Source organism: Protopterus annectens, chromosome 7.part0, assembly GCF_019279795.1.
Source record: "Protopterus annectens isolate FY-2018-M chromosome 7.part0, PAN1.0, whole genome shotgun sequence".
Classification (NCBI taxonomy): domain Eukaryota; kingdom Metazoa; phylum Chordata; order Ceratodontiformes; family Protopteridae; genus Protopterus; species Protopterus annectens.
In genome coordinates this window covers 1437660106-1437681944 of record NC_056739.1, presented here as the reverse complement: position 1 = coordinate 1437681944, position 21839 = coordinate 1437660106, and positions in this window count along the sequence as shown.

Here is a 21839-nt window from a genome sequence, read left to right as displayed (position 1 = left end):
TGGGTCATTGTACCCCTATTATTTTATTATCTCTCCAGATATTTTTCTCTAAGAGATTGACAGGTATGGTATGTGTCACAAAGCAAAAGTTGCACATTCTCAGATAACACTGAACATGAATCTATAAAGTGTAAAAGGAAAGTGTGCATGTATTATGCTGTAGTCCAAAATAAAAGTACATTATAACAGTATTCACTGGTTGTAGGTTTAAATACTACACCTCCCAAATATAACACTTACTTGTTTACAGTATTGTTTTATGTTTTCATTAAATATACAGTACTGTTACCTTTTCATCATTATAGCATTTGAAGTTCATACCTCTATACCTGTCACTTGAGTGGCCTGCTATCATGTGTAATCAGTGCATATGGAACATGCATATGTGCAAAATATGCACCCATGAATGATTGCTGGATGCAATATGTTTTGTACTACAGTGTGTATGTGTTAGGAACAGGCTAGTATTCAAAGTAATAAAGACATTTTGTTAGCAGTTGGTACTGTTAAAAGTAAAATGTAACAGAATAGAGTAAAATTAATTGTAGACAGCCTTCTATATTAACTGTGAAGTTACTAATGTTCTCTTTCTTTTCTTTCACCCACCCCTTCTCTTTTTTATGGTTAATTTTCTTACTTTATTTTTTATTATGAATAATTTTATATTACTTTGTTGTTACATATATTTTCATTTATTATTTATCATTGTGTTTGTAATTATATTATTTATTATTTTAATAATATATATTTTTAATGTTATTATTCACATTTGTTTTGGTTTATGTTTTATTCATTATTTGTACTGTCACATCCAGAGTGAGGGGTGACAGCACAGCAGGGTAGGTTGGTTCCCATTGATCCACTTACACTCACTCCACCAGCTACAGCACTGAGGCACAGTGCATCTGGCCTGCAACCTGGTGGCAACCCCACCCCCCCTGCTGACCCTGCAGTACCTGGGCCCTCAGGTACGTCTGCACCAGTGGCTAGGCCTGTGGTCCCCTCTGGTAGCAGATGTGGGCTTGGTGTATACATCACTCGAGCTGAGTTGCTAGGTATGGTGCATAGTCTTCTGCACCAGACAGTGGGCACATGCCTATGCCAGATATAGAGCCTGCTCTCCATCCTGGTATGGCAAAGCAGCTGTAGGTGAAGACATTGGCTACTGCAGCCAGTGGTGCAGTACTGGAACAGTGATGACAGTCCAATGGGTGAGGACTGGAGTCACACTGTTAACATGCCTGATGTCAGTGGGACCTGAATATCCTCACTCCCACCCCAATCAAGGTGTTCTCCCCTCTCTTGTGTCCTTCACCAACCCTGTCTCTTATCTTACATGTCTTATCTGTCAGCAAATGGTTATTCACCTTTCCAACTTGCTTGCCCCAGACATGCCTATCTCCCTTCTCTAATATTCCTATCTTTCCTTAAAAAGGGCACCTGCCCCCCAAACAACATTATGCACCTCTGCTTGACACACTTAATTTGTTCCAACTGGTTTCACAACACAGTTATGTTGTTGTCATCCCTCACTATGGAGTTGACAATACAAATTCAGCTTAAGATTCTGTACATGTGCTCATTTGTTATCATTGAAGAAATGGGTAGCTATGGGTCTTTCTCTTACACCCTTCCTGAACATTCCTGCCTTCCTTTCACTTTATTTTCCCCCTGCTTGTTCCCCTTTCACCACTTTCCCATCTTCCCAATTTCTTTTCTTTAATGAATCTGTGTGCAATGCTGTGTGATGCTCAGCATCACTAAGCAATGATAAACAGCAGTTGTATCAGTGAATGTATATGAAATTATCATACAAACTTGTAAAAATTATGCTGCCTACACATTGTTTCAAACCAAGTACCATCTGTCTTCATCAACAGTGCATTAACCAGTCCAGCCACACAGTCAGTTAATTAGCAGGTGCATTTTATGCAATCAATATTAATTGTTAATTTTTTTAAATAAAGCTTGTTTGTGCAATGCTGTGCATCATGCAGCATCACTAAGAAAGACTAATAGAATATTAAGCAAGAAATATGAACAAAACCATTAATAATGGGGGGTAAGGGCCAAAAATAAAGGGACAATGTTTATATATTCGTCTTACAAACTTAGAAAGTTGATAGAATAACAGGTTTTACATTAGCATGAATTTTATTAAGGATATAAAATATGAAATTCAAATTTCTGACTTAGTCTCCAATGATTAGCCAATGATTTGCCAGAAAACCACAATTTTAAGAGAAACAGACCAAACACGCAAGGCATAAATCTGAACATTCTGTGGAAATTTGTATAGTTAAGAGGTATGATTCAGGAATGAGAAGGTTATTGATATGTATTACCTACACCTGCATTCTAAATCAGTTGTATGTGTTCCAAAACATGTACTTATCACTACTGAAATAAATTACTACCTACAGCCAAAGATTTACTTAAAGAACAGGTGTTTGCAACAACAGTTTAGTGTGCAATTAGCTCCTCAATGTATAGAATAAACCTGCTACTCAACTGACTCTATAGCACCATCTGATAAATGCATTGATGGTATCTAGTTTTGGTTCAGATACAATCAGATCTATCTTTTTCAAATACTTTTATGGGTAAATCAAGATTATAAATTGTGCTAGTTAAGAATATGTGTCATCAGCTGTCTATGCACTCAATGGAGTATAATGAAATGTTTGGTGCTGCGTGTAAGCGGTATCAAATAAAAGTTTATATAACCATTTTACCATTACTTAGTGATGCTGTACATCACATGCCGTCACCAGTAAAGTGGTGGAAGGAGGTGCAAGCAGGGGAAAAAACAAAGTGAAAGGAAGGCAGAAATGTGCAGGAATGGTATAGGAAAGAACCATAGCCATGCATTTCTTCAACTGTAACAAATAATCACATGTACAGAATCTTAGCTAAATTTGGACTGTAACCTGCAGAGAGAGGGATGACAACAATATAACTGTGTTGTATAGCCAGTTAAATGATGTGCATGAATTTAACACATGAGTGAAATGGAGAGCTATGTATGGGACCATATATATATATTTTTTGGGACAGGTGCCCTTTTTTTTTTTTTTTTTAAGGAGAGAGAGGAATGTTGGGGAAGGGAGGTAGGCAAGTCTGGGACAGGCAAGTTGGGAAGGCGAGGAAGCATTTGCTGACAGACAAGACACACAATACAAGAGACAAGGTAGGTGAATGACACAAGAGGGGGTGAACATCTTGTTTGGGGTGGGGGGAATCGCAAACTTATGCATGTCAAGTTTGTTGACAGTGAGAATCAAGTCCTTGCCCACTGCATTGCCATCACTGTTAACTCACTGTGCTGATTGCTGCAGAGTCTGATGTCTGTGTGTCCTTGTGTTATTCAGGACAACAATGACAAGCAGTGACTCCACTCAGAGTAGGCGTTTACTAGTTGTGAGGTGCACAATCCTATGCAACATACTTGGCAATTCAACTTGGGTGACAAAAATCACTCCCTCTGTCTCTGTCCTCAGAGGGAAGCACAGGCCAATCCACTGGGGGAGAACTACCTGAGGGCCCAGGTAGGGTAGGGCCAGTAGGGGTGTGTGGCCAGGCTGCATCCCAGAAGTACTGAGCCTTGGTGCTGTAGCCAGTTTAGTGAGTGTATGCAGATTACAGGGAACCAGCCTACCCTGTTGTGCTGTAGTACTAACAAAATATTAAAATACAATAAAAATAAAACACGACAAGAAAAACGTAAAGAATTAAAAAAATGATAAAGAATTATAAATTATAAAAAAAGATAAACCCAATTACAAATAACAACAAAGAAAGAAATAGGTAATCAAGAAATTCAGAATTATTCATAACACAATAATTAAGTAAACACAACCCAAAATAAAAAGAAATGGGGTGTGGTAAGAAAAAAAAGGAGAAAATTACTAACATCATATGTGACATATGATGCACATGTATACAGTTTTATGACTATTCTGATCATACTTCTCCACCTCTAAGTGCAAGAAATCTGGACAAACCCTGACAAAACAGGTGGACAAAGACCCAAAGATGGGGAAATATTTTAAATATTACTCCCATTAACTTAAAAAGTTGCTAGAGTAACAGGTTTTTTTGAAACATACAGAGTTAGGAAGGATTTGAAGTATGAAATTCAATTGCATGGCATTTAGTTACTTCAGTCCTCAGATAATCACAGTGGTTTGCCAGAAAACCTCACATTTTATGAGGAACATACCAAATATATGAAATACAAATCTGGACATTCTGCAACTATCTGAACAGTTGAGAGTTATGATTCTGCTATCTTTATTTTTAACAATATCAGTTCTTAACAAATAACTTTTACACTGTTAAGGCAACCAAGCTCTTAACAGATGCACAGTAGATTACTGATTGCATCAAGCAATCATGGATATGTGCATATATTGTACATACGCGTGTTCCAATTATACTGATGACAATCTGCAGCAGGCTATTGTTGTCCCTGGTTTATAGGCCTTATGTTACATTACAATAGTGATGTAAACCTTAACAGTATTGTATAGCTAGGAAGTGTGGTTTAAACTGATGACCTCTGACTACTCTATAATAGTGGACTGTTTTATCCTACAGACTAATGCATGCATACCTTTCCTTTACAATTGACAAATGCATACCCAATGTGATACAAGTGTTTAACACAATAAGCTGTATTTAATCTCAATGCTTCAATAACAGTACTGTTTGTTTGCATACATACATACATACCACTTGCATCTCACATCTGTGCCAGTCTTGCTTCATAAGTTCATTGATTCAGTTTTCTTTCTGCATGAGCTGTTGAAAAGGCAGAACACAACAGAATACCATTAAGAATACCAATCCTGAACAAATACAGCTGCTAAATCTTACAAGTAGTGCCTGTAAGTGATACTTACACATCTGTGGAGTGATGCCAGTCTGACATTCCTTGATCTAATGTTCAAGAGTATCCTCCTTTCTCATCCTGAGGTATCTGTAGTGATTTCTACACTGCTCGCCAGTGGGGGGATACTGTTAGCACTGGACAAGTCCCAGGGCCAAACTAGTCCATGCATCTGATTTGTAATCGGATCCATGATAGTGCTCCTGCAACAGCTGGGGACCATAATCATTCACTAGGAGTCCAACAAACACTTTGAACTCCTGCACACCCTACCTTTGAGACCAAAATCTCAAAACCTCCCCATGAGCACCAACCATGTCTAATGCAGATGAAGACCAATCCAAAATAATGTTTCCCACCATTTCAAGTTATCACAGATACTAGCAGTGCAAACGTTTGGATTTTTACAACACTTGAAAATGGTGCACATCGTTTAGCATTGCACAAACACAGGCAACATGTTTGCCCAATGGTAACCAATACAGAGATGGTAACCAATACAGACATTAATACATACGTACGTAACTGACACAATATGAGAGAGGCAGCCATCAAGAAAATAATTATGATATAAGAAATACTAGGTCAAGTGCTATAACTGAGAGTGACTATAATGTGAAGTGGGACACCACTAAAAAATAATGGAGTCTGCTGTATTCCAACTCTGTACCTCATGTACAGTAGTCCTACACTTACAGCTGTTGCTACAAGATGAACAAAACACACTTGTCTATGTTTAATTTCATTGCTATCTAATGCAAGGCTACAATGGTAGAATAAAGGCTGTAACCCTTGTAGTCATAACCAGGACCATGGGGTCTTCAACCAGACATTTAACATCTGCAACCACAGGAGAAGTTACATGACCATCTCCTACATTAGTATTCATTTTGAGGCTCATGCTGTTGAACACAGCACAACGGTGCTTAGCAGGTTTGCACCAGGCACATTTACATTAAGTGAATGCATCCAATGTCTATTTTTAGATGTCTGTGTCCTGCCTGCTACCTGGGTGGTCCAATTGTCCAATTTGTGCACTGTTGCTGTGCATGCAAACCAGCTGAACATAGGCAAAGCAGTTAGTGCTAAGCACAGTACCATGCAAACAGTGATCCAGAAATTAAGAGAAAACAGTAATAACATGCAGAAACAGAAAACAATGTATGACAGCCACAGTACTATATGCTAGTACACATGAAATATGCCTACATAGGTCTAGAATCCAAATCAGCATCCAGTGCATATTCAGTATGCAAGATGGATACCTCAACCCTTTTACACAATCATTTGTAGCAAGCAATAACACTCAATCAACACACAAATAACTTAAACAGAAAGTACAGTTAGAGTAAAATATTACATGTTATTTACACATTTAATGAAATGTTTACTTTTGAAAATACTGCACTTAGTGATGACATACCCTGTTATGATTCTTGCTTGCAAATATACAGCGCTGTCTTACCTTTATTTTCTCCTTGGTCATCCAGCAGTTTTCTGACCATTACACCGAGACATACAATGTGTAAACCATTCTATATCAGTGCATTTACAATGTCAAAAGATATTAACTGGGAATAATATGGGAATAATATGGTATGTACTTGACAACTAAGGAAAGCCAGGTTGGATGTCACAAACACGCATTTCCTTTCCTTTTGGGGATGGAGGAGCAAGTGTATGTTCCTGCTATGGCACTAACAAGACTGTGTTGTTCTGGTTGCTCTGCTGATTTGGCATCCTGGCTGTTGTCTGATTTAGGGAGGGTTGACAAGTCAGAAACTGCTATGTGTATCTTTACTGTCAAACTTTTCTTTGTAATGCTTTCCCAGTACAAAAGCATGGTGAAGTAGGATGAAGGTTTTAGGCTCCTAGGTGGTGAGTCTGTGTATTATGGCTTGTCACCTATTCAATGCAAGGATATAGTGAGCAGTCCTATGTCTGCCTACAACCACCTCAGCTGTCTGTTTCACCTGCGACTCATCATCAGCCTGTGGCTGTGATGACCTTGGTATTGTCGGGAGGATGTGTTCCCGCCCCCTTGCTATCCTTGTTGATCCTGCTGCAGCTGTTTCCACAAGATTAACATGGGTAGCATATCACATACTATGAGAATTGTGGGACATGTCAGTGGATTACAGCAGAGGCCTTGGCCAGATGTATATAGGCACTGGCACTGTGACTGTCGTAGCTCAAAAACCTGCTCTATGACATGGCAAGCTTTGGCCAAGTCATGATAGACAAAATCAGTGATGTGCACACATGCTATGTCTGTGGTCTCATTATTGAATACCAACAGTTTTAGCATGAGTAGCCCTCCCATGAGGAAACCATGCTGGAATAGATGTAGGGTTTGGATGTTAACTCTGTTCTTGTGTCTGACATCCATAATAATTCATTCCACTGTCTTACAGTTGAGGCTTGTGAAACTTAAAGGACTATAAGTGCATGTGTATTTTGCAGACCTACACTTGTGTAGGGGGAAATAAGTCACTGATTTCAAAGCTGTGTGGATATGGGCAGCACTCAGACTATAATTGTATAGGGTGCCTAGTGCAGTAGTTTGCTGGTCACGACCATTAGGGATGCATGCCAGAATGCCATCTATTCTCATGGAGGCTGTGTTACTAGTACTGGAGAGAGCAGCAATTAGTTGCTCTTTGTAGAGCGAGGTTGGAGGTGATGATGAAGACATGTGTTGTGGTACGCTTGTGGTTGGGGGGGGTGGGGGATAATTGTTAGCCAAGCATGTCTGCTAGCTGGTTTTCAATTTACACTGGTTCAGTGTGTGCAATACCATCCACAGTTAATTCAGCACACATCTCAGTTATACGTTTGATGTTGCAGCGAGAGCAGAGGAAAGCCATATGGTTATCATTGGCTATGGTTTTGACATATTTCCCATAGCTGCTTTGTGAGGATTTTACAAGGTGTTTTATTGTCTTGTTTAGGCTGGGGATGTTAATCTTTCAGTTTGGGATTTAAACTTTTGTATTTTAAGACATCCGCCTCACTCACTAACTGTACAATCAGGTAATGTCAGACATCCATAAGCATGGTTATGATTTTCTTAAGGATCTTTCTTTTATCCTATCAGGTATATCTGTGCCTATACATTTGTCTAGATGTTTATACAGGGCATCAGGGTATACCTTACTATAGTTGTCAATGTCTTCTGTGGAAACTCGAGTGTGGAAGATGATTATACCATCCCTTAGGAGGGTGAATTTACCTTGGAAGATGTTCAGCTGACATCTGATTATTTAATTCTGTACCTATTGCAAATTCAGAAGAAAATACTTTATGGTTGGATTGAAACAGTGCATGTCCTACACATGAAGGATTGTATTGGTCATTGCTATTTGTGAGTACTAGATCTAGAATATTACAAACACTTGTGGGGTTGTGCAGTCTTAGTTCCATGGTATATGTGTTATCAAAGTCCAGAATTGTTGTGCAAGTGAGTTTGGCCTCATAAGTTTCACAATCAATGTAGTCATAGTTGTAATCATCCCTGAGTATGTTGTGTTTTTCAACTTTAACTGATACAGGTACCTGTAAATAGACTGTATGGCCTTTCTTGTTCATGGAAGGGGATATATAACTGGCGATAGGATTTAGAGGTTTTGTAGCCATAGTAAATTGGAATTGCGTAGACATTTTTTCAACCCCTGCAGTGGAGGAATTATCCTCATTCAGGAGAGATAATCCACATCATGTGTTTCCCACAACTTCAAATTGCAGTCTGAATGTGTGGAAGACACTGTAGCCTTGCAAGACCAGGATAATTAATGCAGCCTTGCATAAGGTTTCTGCAACTGCATAGACGTCCTCCATTTCCATTTCGACAAATGCTGACAGAGAGTGCAGTTTCTGATGTAAATTCCTACAGTTTATCAGCATGATCCTTACTTTCTTGGGGTTATTTATTTTCACATAGTAACTTTTGCTTTTGTGACATTGTCTAATAAAGGCATTATGGCTATTATAATGCTGGTCAAACATAGGGACATACATGCCGGAGACACATATTTAGAGAGCTCAATCATGTCTGTCTCCATATATTCCCTAGAGATATGTCTCAAGTTGTGCATACCAACATCAACCATGATGGATTAATAGTGGGACTTATTGTGGAGAGACTTGAGTGCATGTGTTTTGTGACAAGTACTTGTGACACACGGCTGACCCTTCATTTCTCCTTGTTTTTGATGGACAGTTGGGCAGGTGTATGGATCACTGTACAATCAAGTTTAAGAAAAAACATTGCAATATATAAAGATTTCATTATGCACTTCATGGGTGAGACACAGGTGCTCCTTTCCTTATGAGTATTGTGTGCTTTGGGTTTAGTATTAGGTTTATCATGCTTGTGTTGTGGAGGTCTCTGCTGTTTCTGTAGGTTTCTGGAGAGTACCTCTGCCCATGATGGTACTTCACTGAGGTTATAGTACAGGCCTAAGGCAGTATCTGCACTGAGTCAATAAAGACATGTCAACTAGGCAAGCAGATGAAAGAGAGGGACACTGACAGCTCTTAATGTGAGGTGTGATCCTGGTATCTCCATAAAGAATGAGAAAAGGATGGGTGTATGTGATATGGTGTTATTTTTTGAGGACTAACATATGGGTTGTACAGTAGGAGGTTTATCCAAAGTGTGATCTTTTTCTGTTGTGGAGAGAGAAGATGTGACATAAATGCTTGTTTAACTGACACTTGCCCAGCAATGTTGAGATATCGATGATCTACTCTGCTAGATAGCATTAGCCAGTTATAAGGGAAAATAATTTGTTTTTTCTGCATCTACAACCACAGAGAGTTAAGCTCTCTGCTCACAAACAATAGCAGAGCAGCTAAAGACAATGAAACAGCTCAAAATGAGGCCAGAAACAGTTAACTTAAAACATATAGTCCTAGTGTACACTCCAGGCACAAGGATACAGGGGTGTTGTCACTAATCCAGGCACAAGGATACAGGGGTGTTGTCACTAATCATGTGTCATGATGTTTACTTATTAATAGGTGAACTGAACTGGATTCATATAATCTGAATGTAATGTATAGTGTGGGCAACACAACTGCAACAGAATAAAAGCAGTAACTGATTACTTAGGTAACGGAGTCAAATGCAGCACAGTTTTTTCAGAATTAATCATAGCAACACAATAAAAATGAGCTATACTTTTTCTTACATAAGTAAAAGCAGCAACTGCACATAATGCAGGGCTTTCACTTCATAACAGTGGCTAACAATGGCCTGATGAATGTGCATAGAACAGTATTCCATAGGCTGCTGTAAAACACATAACAGTGGCTAACAATGGCTTGATGAATGGGCATAGCACAGTATTCCATAGGCTGCTATAAAACACTCTCTTAATGTCCAGTAATAGCTCACACACACAAACCACTTCCCCCACCAGTTGAATGCAGTGAGAATATAACCCCTACCTGTTAAAGTACACAAATTACAGAAGACTGTACTTAACACACATGCCACAGTATGTCTGACTTTGACAAGATTGCAAATGATCTTATAGTAGATGATATCAGTAGGCCATGTGGGGAACAAAAGGTTGGAGGTCTGCTTGCAATGGATGTTTGTGCAAGCACCAAGACACTGCAAAACCATGCAATTGGAGAGTTATGTTAGGGATACACATGTCTAATCTTCTTTGTGGATGCACACCAATACACTCAATTGACTATAGTGAGAATAGAACCCCTCCCTCTCTAAGTACACAGACTACAAGGCACAATACTTAATATACATACCACAGCACAAATCCTATTTTAACTGGACTGCAGGTGAACTTATAGTAGATGACATCAGCAGGCCATGTGGAGACACAAGAGATTGGAGGCCTGCTCGAAACTGTGCAAGCACCAAAACACTGCAAAACCATGCCATTGGAGAACTCTGTTAGGGATAAACACATCCACTCTTTATGGACACACACAGTTGACTGCAGTGAGACTAGAACCCTTACTTATCTAAGTGCATAGACTGCAAAACACAGTACTTACGACACATGCTACAGAACATGCTTGCCTTAGGTAAGACTGCAGGTGAACGTATAGTAGATGACATCAGCAGACCATTTGGGGGACAAGAGGTTGAAGGCCTGCTTGAAATGGATGTTTGTGCAAGCACCAAAAACACTACAAAAGCATGCCATTCAAAAAGTCTGTTACATACTTCCACTCTTCTTTATGAAGGGACATATACAGTTTATTGCAGTGAGAACCAAACCCCTACCTAAGTTGCACAGACTACAGAACTCAGTACTTAAAGTGAGCACTGTGGCACAAGTCTGATGTATCTTAGAGTGCAAGTGAACTTATAGTAGATGATATCAGCAAGCAATGTAGGGAACAGCTTGGGAAGCCTGCATAGGCACATCACTTCTTAGTGTCCTCTGAGTCTAGTAGCCTAACAGACGTATACTGTTTAGAAGCCTAGCCAGTACCCTTATTGATAATAATTGACTGTTTGAGTTTGGCAGAGCAAGCTTGTGAGCACTGTGATGATAGGAGGTACTACCAACCATGCCAGGATAAATAGGGCAGTGGATTTGTAACATATGCCAACACTGCTAGCTGGAATTTTTTAAACAAATTATATGACATCTGTATATCAAACTGATTTGTTACAAATGCTTGTGCTGAAACTGTATTTGTGAGATGTGCTTGTGTTAAAATGTATCAACAGTGCACCCTACTAGAAGGAAAATAAATGCACATGTATTATTGCAACAAAATTAAATGCATATGTTGTAACAGCATATACTGGAAGTGAAGAGGTTAATCTTAACCCACCTCACTTTGAAAATATATCTGGAATTAAATTACTTTATGGGTTAAGCCATAAAGATGTTATCCCATGGTTTTGAATGCACCAAAGACACAATTTCTGGGCTAGAGAATAGTTGGTAGCTCCTGTAGAAAGAGTGAAATGGTTTTATGGTTTTTATGACTTCCAGCAGCTGCACCACATCTGAACAAAGCTGTGTCTGTGTATATTTTAGCACACGTGTGCTAAACCCTGGTAGCATCTAGTGATGGGGAAAAGTGCTAGAAACAGAGTCAGATGACCAGATGTGTGTGATGTCATTCTGTAAGCCAGATATTAGTAGGAGATAGCTCTCAGCATTCTGTATTCTGTCTTGACTCTGACAAGGACCACTCCCCTATCTTGCTTTGCTCTATTCTGTAAGTAGGAACAGTACTTATTTTAGTCAATCAGGAATAGATATTGAGATTAGCTATATAGTGTTTTTCTATAAATGTGTTAAACTTTCCATCAGTGTTATTTTTAATATTTCCTATGGCTGAAACTCTGGTGTTTTCTGTAAATGGATATTTAGTATTCTCATGTTCTTTTATTATTTATTATTAAATATATTTATACTTTTCATTGTGGCTGGTCCTTTTTAGAAAGAATTTAAGTGTTGAGAGTATCTGCACATATTTTTTTTTTTTGGTGATAACTATGGTCAAGTGTATGCCTGTGGTTTGAGGTATTATGCATGTCTACCCAACAACTGACTTTCTTCCTATCAAGGATAGCTTCTTTGTATTGTAGCCACTGACTTGTGGGAATGGTTTCAGATTAGAACATGTCTACATGATCATCCTACTCGACTTAACAGCCTACAACCTGAAATTCTTAAATGCCAACTGAAGCAACACCTGATGGATAAATGGCTCTATACCTGTACTACCCCTCATTAAACTGGTAATAAAATAGTGTTATGAATTTGTGTTATAACTCCTTGCTGCACAAAACTTAATGTACTGTTATCACAAATATACTCGCCTCTATCATATCAAATCCCTTATCTTACTTGTGTCTCCTCCATTTCTTCCTTTCGTTGGGCTGCTCTAACACTTTATCTTATCTTCTTGTGTCCTAGATTTTGAACGAGTAATGAACATTCTTACATAAAACCCAGCAATCTAGGCATACAGATGATATTGCACTACATATATCTCGCTATATTTAAAAACTATGTTCATATACAGCCCATGCTACTGTTATTTATGATCAAAACTTTTTGAAATGATGTAACTGATAAAGGATGTCTGTATAATGAACTGCTGCTCAAAAATGAAAGTGACTGTAAATTATGAAACAAATCAAATATTTTCCATGATGCATATATAATGTAATATTTCTCACCAGGCCTCCACTGAATAAGGGCACTGTTTATTCAAAGTTTCCTGGTGAGCAAATGCCAATAAATAAATAAATAATGTGAGGATTTCAGTTTGATTTATAGTTTGTTTTAAAGGGAATGTGGCCTTTATGGTGAAAAATATCCCTTATAAATCTGCATGCTCTTATGTAAATATGCAAACAAAAGTAAAAACCATGTCTCCAAAGATAAGAAACATCACATTAAACACAGATTTTGGCATGCAGATGTTAATCCATTGTAATATTAGTATATGTTTCGCTGCAAATGTGAGAAGCTAATTATGCCAACTTAAACTGAAAAACATTCCTCATGGATAGAAAAAACTTCTATTTTAATCTTATATCCATGACCAATTCCATGGTCAGTAATATGCATTTGGTAAGATGAATTTCCGTGATCCTTCCAACTCATGACTAATGCACCTATACCCAGACCACTCATCTGTCTTTATTTTGGAAGAACATTTGTGCTAGGACTTGTATTGTTCAGTTTCTACTTTGCAGATCTCGATATTATAAATGGGGATCACGGACTAACCTTGTTTGCAGATGACTGCACATCTGGTGTCATCCTCAACTTTACCTCTTGATATGAAGAAGCCCTGGAACATGTATGTCAATAACTGTTGCTCAAAAAATGGATTAAATGTAAATGTTGTAAAGTACAGTATCACTGAATTAGTAAACAATCTCTTTATACATCTTATATTATAGACACATTCCCTTCACAATGAAAGTGTGATGAGAGACTTTAGAATCTGGGTAGATAATCCCCTTACTTTTGACAATCACAGTGCAATAGTGGTTAAGAAATCATTTTACAGGCACAGATGATTGCAAACGGTATTTCATCTAGATTCAAGGAAGTTCTTACCCTTCTGTATTCTATATTGATCAGAACTATTGTCAAATACATTGCACCTTTTGAAATGCATATTGCTAGTCATATCAAGCAACTATAAAGACTATTAGAGGATCCTAACTAATAAAAATCACAAAATCACTGTCTTAAAAGATGAGCTACCATGAGAGGCTGAAACACTGTCCCTTTATTAAGGATGTTGTAGACTTCTTGGGGCAATCTGTGCCTTGCCCTTCAAGTAATTAGGGATCTAGTAGTCCAAAATATCTTAACTTAAGAAACTGAACAGTCCCACTAACACTAGAACCAGTGATCTAAACTTTCTTCAGCAAATAAACAAAACCAGTGAAAGACAACTTTGATACACGGTACTTACTCTGGAATTAACTTCCACTCCAAAATAATCAATGTGACTAACTTTCTTCTTTCAAAAAACAGGAAGATTACTGTTTGGATATCCACAAATACATCCCTGGTATGACTGTCCTGTTGCTCCTTGAAAAAAGGAGGGAAAGTGTAATAGTGGGTGTTGTCAGTGCATAAATGGGCACTGATTTAAGCATAACTCTCAACTTTTTAACACAAGAATTCTGGACAAAGCCAAAAATAATGGGGGACAAAAGCCCAAAATTAGGGACAAATTGCAATTATTGCTCTTATAAACTTAGACAAATACATAATTACATAAATAAGTATTTTTCTGTTGGACATTGTGCCCCCACAGCTCATCAGAGCTCAGTAGATTGATTGAAAAGCAGTTAAAACAAAATACAGATTTCCGCTCTAAGCCTACACAATTCTGCTGATAACAGGTTTCATCTTGTAGTGCAGGTTTAAATTGTTTCATCCACTATTTGATTACTGAGTCACTCTGACTATGTTACTTAATTAGGCAGCAATCCCAGGTTGTTTCAAAAAAAAAAAAAAAAAAAAAAAAGTAATGCGCTTCTTTGAGTTTACCTGTTGAATACATGATAAAGAAATGCATCAAAATGGTGCCAAGACTATTTTGTATCAATATGAATTGCAGTGTACAATTACATGAGAATTAATTTTTCCTCACCAAGTGATGGCTATGGAACAAAGCTGACAATATGTACTAAATTACTCAAATGAGCAGAAGTATTTTTAAACAGCTAAAATATATTTGTGCTAACATCTGTACACTGTCTAGGGGTTAATAGTTAATACTGTACTGAATCTGCTCAACTTAAACATTCACGAGACAAGAATATTTTTATTACAAAGCCTCTTGAAAATGACATTCTAGTGCTTTTTTCCCAGCTTTTCTGATGAGTTGCAAAACAAAATCAGAAAAATGAAGTTGGACAGGTTTTTAAATGACCATCTCTGCAATTGCCTACAGATTAAGTTGTTTTGTTAACAAAGCTGGTCATTATTAAGAAGATAATCCGAATGTTTAGAAAACATAGCTTTAAGACTTACATATCTGTCCTATTTATTTTTCTTGTTCATTTCATGAAATGTCATTGACATTACTAATTATATATAATAAAATTTAGGGGCTGTACTTCCTCAAGATGCCATGAGATGAGTTAAAAAAATAAGCAGGAGCTGATCACTTACAATAAACAGATGGTACATCTACAGTTGCTTTTGCCACGGATGTCTGAAACTAGGGAAGCTAAACAGTTTACATTTTACTACACATAACAACTTAGCTGAAATACTCTGCGGAGTACCTTCTTATACAAAGATTACCAAACCAAGCTACCTTTTCTCCCTTAAAAGTAACAGGACTGTGAAATACATTAATTAATGTCTGAAAGCTAAGGATGTTGACCGATGTTTTATTCTTTACTGCTTAAATATCTTTTTTTTTTTATTTTTATGCTCTGTTAAAATGTACTTCAGTGTATAACACTAATGGGAAAGAATGTTTTAGTTTAATGTGTTATCATAAAACTCATACTTGTGTGCATGCATGTGCCTTCTTTGGAAGGTTCGATGCCGGGCTGGCACCTCGGCACCATAAAACGCCACTGCCAATCATGAGCGGACAGGTGATCCGCTGTGACGACCCCTAACCGGGAAAAAGCCTAAAGAAGAAGAAGAAGAAAGGAGTTGTCAAAAAACTCATACACTGCTATATGAAACTCAGACTGGCATTTTAAATCACTAAATAATATGTAGACTATATTTTACTAAATTACTAGCTTGCAAGACGTAATATGTGCATGATGCATACATACTGTAAAAACAGTCCTGGAAAGCTAGATTATGCCAAACAAATGTAATCAGGTAAAATGAATAAATTGCAATGATATTACACATGCCACAGGATTCAATAAACTTCATGTAGGTTTTGCACAAAGCCTACATGCAGTGTTTTTATGTACATATTATTGCTCATTGTGTGGCATCATGCCATATATATTAATGATGCGCATTGATCATAGGCAAGGATTTGTGGCCGAGAAACCTATAATATGAATGCAGAGCATACCTCCCAACATTTTAGTGCAAGATATCTGGACATAGGTTTAAAATAATAGGGGGACAAAGGCCCAAAAATAGCAATGGATTTATAATATTGTTCTTATAAACGTAGAAAGTAGCTAGAATAATATAATTTGTGTTAGCATGCATTTTCGGAAGGATATGAAACTCAAATGTATGTCATTATGTATTTTTTCAATCTTCAGTGATTTTTCCTGAAAACCACAAATTTTACAAGGAACAGCCCAAAAAATATGATGAAAACATCTGGACATTATGCAAAATTCTGGACAGTTGGGAGGTATGATGCTTATAGCATTTCCCTGTATGGTTGCTGGCTGCAAAAGTGGATTGTAGGACAGCATGGCAATTGCTTTTCCCTTACTTGAGTTTTCTTCATTAAAATTTGCTTGGGACTCTGTCATAGATTGTTTTTCCTCATTTCAAGTATATTTCCATTTTATAGAATCAAAAGATCATAAGAGGTCACTAGGCTATCGACTCGGAGGTCATTTCAAGCCTAGCAGTTTCATCCCAATGTAATACCATAGATACTCTAGTCAATACCCAGGATTGTTTTAATTAAAGACTGCCCATGTTCAGAAGGGCTGTGGGTGCTATTCCCAGTATTAATTTGCGGTGCCCCATCCACGTATTCAGGTTCCTTTTGAACAGTGTCGTAGAGGTACGCTTCTTCACATGAATTTGGCAGCCTATTCCAAAGACACAGCAGTTGCTAGGAGACAAATATGTCCCTCTAGCATGTCCTATTCAAGTCACAGACAATATTTAGGTCTCTGAAATGGGTAGCTGTTGTCTCGTTTGATTTATAGATGTGCAGCAAATTCATTAGGTTTGGGTCAGAGACTGTTCTGTAAGCCAGAAATAAGTCTTCCCTAAGAAGTCTATACAATACTGAGTATAGTGACAAGTACTTTACTCGGTCTGTGTAAGGCACATGCAGCAGTCCCTTGATCTTCTTAGTTAGAAACCTCTGAGGTCTTTTCAATTGCTGCAAGGGCTTTGTACTGTACATGCGGAAAGGGGCATTATTCTCAATTACATGCCTGATTAGTGATGAATATAGAAGGGATATAACCTCCTTTGCTCTAGACACAATGCCTTTGTTAATCAAGTGTGCTATATAGTAAGCCTTCCTTACTACAGTAGATACGTGGTGGTCAAAGTTAAGTTGCAGTCTACTTGTTATCCCAGATCTCTTACCACTTCATAGGTACATTGGGTATTGTTGCTAATTTGATAGTGTGAAGGGATATTTTTTACCAGAGGGAATGATGATGCATTTCTTTGCATTCAGTTTGAGACCATGGCTAATGTAGATCAGAGTGCATATGTACCCTTAAAAAGCTTTCCATGGGCTTGCACATGTGTGTAAATACTGAGCACGTGCAAGCTAGACTGCCATTTTGTAGAGAGCTGTTGAGATGTAAGCATGCATGTATGTGTTAGTCTGTCAGTTAATCAGTTTGTTTATATTTTATATTCCTGATGTGTTTCTATATAATAAAGCATATAAATGAACTACCCCACTTGTTTATCTTGAATCATAACAAAGGGTGAGTGACATGGTGTCAGAATGAATCCAGAATCATGACGAAGAGGCACTCGGTTAATGCTGAAGGAATATATAGGAATGGATCATCCCTACTGCATGTACTACTCACTAAAACAGGTCAGAAATTAATTCTAGATTTTAAAACTTGCTTAAGTGATTTCTCACTCAAAGAATATATAATGAAGCACTCAGAAGGCTCAAAAAAATTTCTATTTAAAGAAAATGTCTGAAACTATGACGTATTGATAAAACTATTAAAAATAGTCACAAAAATGTTTGAAATAATGTCTGAATTACATAAAATGCATAAAGCAAGGCAAATGACTGCATTTTTTCAATGTGTGCTACTTTTTCTCATTAATTAAAGTTATTTGAGATATCAGAAGTGTACCAAGTGTTCGCAAGTTTGTGTAGTTTTACAGTACAATTATTTCACAAAATACAACCATTTCGAAGCATTTTTCGCAAAGTACAGTATTTTGAAGAATTTATTGTGCATTTGAATGTTATTACAAGTCCCTGGTGGGTTTGCATGTTCATAAATAATTGCAAGGGCCATATTTGCAGTGAGTTTAAGCAAAGTTTGTTGGCATGGCAGAAGGTTTTCACAAACCAACTCCCTTGCATTTGATAATAATATTGCAGAGATTTGGAGAGTGTTTGAGCAAGAGTACGATATTTTCATACAAGCAGCATTTCCTGACAAAGATACATGTACAAAGGCATTTATTTTGCTCAATTTAGCTGGTTCAGAAGCATAGAAAGAGAGAGTTCATTTGTGTATGCACCTGCTGTGTATGCCGAGGAGGGTGGAAGTGCCATATAGTGGTACCAGCTGAAAAAAGGGAAAACCCTGAGTACTTAAAATGTATATTTGGAGAAATGGGTAACCCTCAAACAAATATTACAATGGAAAAGCAGTTATTTTATACAAGATATCAAAAGCCTGGCAAAACTTTTGCAGCATATATAGCTGACTTGAGAAACAAGACTAAAACGTGCAGATTTGGTGATTTAAGGGATGAGTTGATAAAAGACAGACTAGTGTGTGATATTAAAGATGATGCTGTGAGAAAGATTTTGCTTTAAGACAGTGATTTAACTTTGAATAAGGCCATAGAGAAATGACAGATACATGAGCTCAGAGAAAAGCACACAAATATGCTTACAAATGAGAAATGCATGCTTCCAGTATCTTCTAGTGCTGATGTTGAGAGTATGCAGCGTGTGGATAAAAAAAACCAGACCCAAGCACATGGCAGCAACTGTGAAACTTGTAGCAGTCCCTGGTAAACCCCATAGCTTTTTAGCAAATTCCAGAGCATGCACAGTCTCAGTGAAGCACAAGGGTCAGTCAGCAAACTCAAAGCATGTGCCTTCACCTATTCTCATAGTCAGTTGCCATAACTGTGGTGGAAGTCACGTGTCTAAAATAAAAAAGTGCTTAGCTTTTGGTCAGCAGTTTTACAGATGTAAAAAGTGGAATCATTTTTAAAGGTTTTGTAAATCAAAAAAGGCTCGTTCAATTAGAAAGTCGTGACCCTACTTTTTATGTTGATGGTGCATCTGCACTTGGTGAAACAGTCAGTGCAGTAGATTTGTGAGCAAAGAATGAAGTATTCTGTAATGTTCAGCTTAATGGAAGACCCACAGATCTCAAAGTTGACACAGGTTCAAAGTGCAATGTTATGTCAGCAGAAACATTTGCTACGGTATTTGCTGGTGAGAAGCTTGATTTGGCAAAGTGTACGAAGCTTGTTGCTTATGGTGGTGAAGAAATTCAGACAAAAGGCTCAATAGTGCTTTTATGTTACTCTGCTGGGAAAAGTTATGACTTGCAATTTTATGTGGTCAAAAGGCACAATACGACCATTATTAGGCCTCAGAAACAGTTTGAAAATGGGACTAATTTCATTTAATAAGGAAGTCCACCATCTAAGCTTAAAGGACAACTGTTATAATTTTGTCCATACTGTTTTTTTCTACTTATACTGATCTTTTCGAGGACAAACTAGACAAACTCCCAGTTGTGCATTCCATGGAGCTAAATCCTGAAGTCAGCCCAGTTGCCCAGTTATCAGTCCAGCCTGGAAAGTTCCAGTAGCTATGCAGAACAAAGTCAAGGCCGATCTACATAAAATGGTGCAGCACAGTGTGATTTGTCCAGTTGACAAACCTACTGAATGAGTATCTTCCATGGTAGTAGCTTATAACAAAAGCTCAGATGATATTAGAATATGTATTGATCCAAGAGATTGCACTGTAAAGACCTCATAATTCAATGTGTAAAGTAGAAGAAGTTACTGTTTTTATGACAAATGCCACTGTTTTTCTGTCTTAGATGCAAAGAGTTCATTCTGGTAAATTTTGCTTGACAAAAAAAATCTTCATTGCTAACCCCTTTCAGTACTCCTTTTGGCAGGTACAGATTTTTGAGAATGCCATTTTGGATAAACTCTGCCAGTGAAGTCTTTTAGCGTGAGATGGAGCAAATTTTTTTCTGCTTATCCATATGCTATTATAGTAGATGATATTCTAGTAGGAAGTAATGGTGAAGCTGAACATGATAGAAACCTCAAGAAAGTTCTGAAAAGAGCACGTGAAGTGAAAGTTAAGCTGAATCCTCAGAAGTTCAAATTCAGGCTATGAGAAGTTACTTATGTTGATCATTTATTTACCAGTTTAGGCTTATGACCAGATCCTTCAAAGCAAACAGCAATTCTTGAGATGCCAGCTCCAGACAATGTCCAAGCCTTACAGTGTTTTCTTGGCTCGGTCAACTATCTAGGCAAGTTCATTCCTGATTTAAGCCAATTTTCAGCACCATTATGAGAGCTGACATGAAAAGATATAATTTGGTCATGGTCAGAACAGCACCAAAGAGTATTTGATGTCTTGAAACAGAAAATTGCTAACCCACCAACTCTCAGCTACTGTGATTTTCACAAACTAGTACCTCTTTTTTGTGAAGTCTTTTTGGTCTAGGTGCCATCATTCTTCAAGAGGGTAGACCAATAGCCTATGAATTAAGAACTTTAACCCAAACTGAGATGCAATATGTGCAGATGGAGAAAGACCTCTTGGCAATTGTGTTTGCATGTTCAAAGTTCCATGATTTTATTTATGGGCAACCTATCTAGATCAGAACTGACCACTAACCTCTTGTCACTATTTTGTGAAAGCCTATGCATACAGGTCCTGCCAGTTTGCAACGCATGATGTTGAAATTGCAAAAGCACAATTTCCCTCTTGTTTACACAAAAGGCAAACTTCTTTATCTTGCTGATACCTTATCCAGATCGCGCAGAAATACCACTGAACAGCATGAAAATGAGAAACTTGATTTTGAAGTCATGGAAGTGAGAAATTTTTCTTCCACACATCTTGATGAGCTTAGAAGTTACACAGCTTCAGATCTAATTCTTCAGAAGCTCAACCACTTTATCAGTCAAGGATGGCTGTTAAATCAGTCTTGTTTACCAGTAGATCTGCAACCATATTTTCCTTACAGAGATGAGATTTTGACAATAGCATCATCATGAAAGGTCCAAAAGTGATTATTCCAAAATCCTTGCAACAAGATTATATTACCATCTTACATCATGGCCACCCATGAACTGATTCTACCAAAATAAAGGTTTGTGAACTAGTATTTTGGCCTTCTATGTCAAAGGATATTGAGACAGTACTTTCATCTTGTTCTGTATGTAAAAGAACTAAACCACATCAACAGAAAGAAAGATTCAGCTAAAACAGATTCCTGAACTACCTTGATCAACAGTAGCTACAGACATTTTTGAATGGAATGGTCAACATTATTTGGTGTTAGTAGACTCTTATTCAAATTGGT